Genomic DNA, 1,896 nt, shown 5'->3' on the forward strand with positions numbered 1-1,896 from the left:
ATATGAAAATATATTTGAGTATATTATTTTTCAAAGTGTCAGAAATGGATAACAAAACTGCTATTTTCAATGACTAATTATTTTTGTCCAGCTTTAACATCGGTATCGATATCGGTTATCGGCTACACGAGTTTTAAAATATTGGATATCGGCCAAAATCCCGATATTGTGCATCCCTATCTCATTTGCAATGCGATGCAAAGTGACCTTTTTTTAATGCAGTCTAGTAAAATAAATGGATAATAAAAAAAGGAAACGTGGGGTAACAGGAATGGAGCGAGGCGTTACGCTCACAGCTGGGAAACAGTGCGATAATTTAACAGCCGGTTTAATAAGAGAATCCACATGTATCGGTCGCATCATTAAATCAAACGCCGTGTCTCAGGGTTCTGGCATCATTACAGGAAGGAAAAATGGCAGGAAATGCCTTCTCCTGAAAAATGAAGCGAGCGTGGAGCGATTTCACCAGGAAAATGAAGGTGAATGCAGATCTGAGCGTCATGGAGCAACTTTGAGCGGCGGAGCGAATGAGCGAACATCCTCCTGAGCGGGAATTGTGCGGCGCTCCGCTCACATGCTCCGACATCCACCAGAGATTGTAGGCGATTGTAACTGAACACATCTCTGTCTGTTCTCCTTGAAGGGAAAGGAAACTAATGCTCCTGTCTTTCCTTCTGTGGTGTTATCAATAGTGATGCACGATATTAAAAATTTCAACCGATATTAATAACCAATAATTTTCTGCTTTTCATGGTCGATACCGATAAGTTCATATTGAATATAGTTGTTGCATAATCAGCTGCTTATGCTGGATTATGATTATTTAGTAGCTCTGGCTTATTTATAACAGCAAACAAAAAGTTTTGGTTCCTCAAATGTTTATTTTTTGCTTTACATAACAAAAGAAACACATCAATTCACAATACAAAGAGCATTTCTTGAAAATTACTGAACACATCCATGCCTGCATAGGTATTTGTAGAGTCAAATATTTATACCACATATAAAATAATATGCATTTACATTGTCAGCCTGAGTTACAAAAATGTAATCTAAAAATAAAGTCCACCCTCAAACCACAGCTAAGGTGAAAGAAAAACTTCTTAAAAAATGTTCAGACACACATATGCATGTCAGCCTTAGCTTAAAAAATTTAATAAAGTTAATAAAAGTGCATCCCTTAAATATGTGGCGACGGCATCATTGAGGGGAGACGTCCGAGAAGAAGCGACGGCTAGGGATGGTGTAACGCGGCTCCAAAAGGGCTGTTAAGTTACGAAAACCCGGGTTCTCGACAACAGAAAAAGGCTGTCGAGCGCTATAAATTCCATCACTTTGTCGTTAATAGCTTTAGCTTTTTCGCAGTCTCTTGGAAAGTTTTTAGTTTTCAAACGCCTTCTGAATGGATACATCTGCGGTCCGTGTCGTTGTTGTCGTTTTAGCCTTAGGTCCTCCAGCTGCTGCCGCGGCTGCTTCGTACAGTTTCTATGTCGCTTCGCCACGATGACGATTTTTTTAGGTGCGTTATAAGGTTTGATGTTTTGTACCCTGAGGTCTTCTTGCCTCCTCTTGAAACCCTTGCAGAGCAGGTGTTAACTGCAAACTGGTGAAGACATGTTTGATGATTTACAGTCAGGCAGTAATGGAGCCAAGTCTGGGTCCTGATAGTAAGGAGCGCAAAATCCACAGGTCTTGTCCCGCTTTGGGGCTACTCTGCCTGAATAAAATACCATCAATTTAGTTAATTTATCGGCTATTTTTATCGGAAAATGTTATCGGGCCGATTAAAAAAATTCCACCAAATCGGCCGATATTCGATCCCTAGTTATGAAGGTTTTAGGTGTTTGAACCTGACGGGCGCCGTTTGTCTTCTGTTTTGGTTTTTGTATGTAGCTT

At 40.1% G+C, this 1,896-nt stretch overlaps 1 protein-coding gene across 3 annotated transcripts in view; it reads left to right on the forward strand.

The window, feature by feature from the left end:
• LOC107090847 (zinc finger and BTB domain-containing protein 22-like) overlaps positions 1-1,896 on the forward strand; it is a 7,354-nt gene that overhangs the window by 2,335 nt on the left and 3,123 nt on the right. The window lies entirely within an intron of this gene.

This window comes from Cyprinodon variegatus, unplaced genomic scaffold (assembly GCF_000732505.1).
Source record: "Cyprinodon variegatus isolate N-32 unplaced genomic scaffold, C_variegatus-1.0 Scaffold312, whole genome shotgun sequence".
NCBI lineage: Eukaryota > Metazoa > Chordata > Actinopteri > Cyprinodontiformes > Cyprinodontidae > Cyprinodon > Cyprinodon variegatus.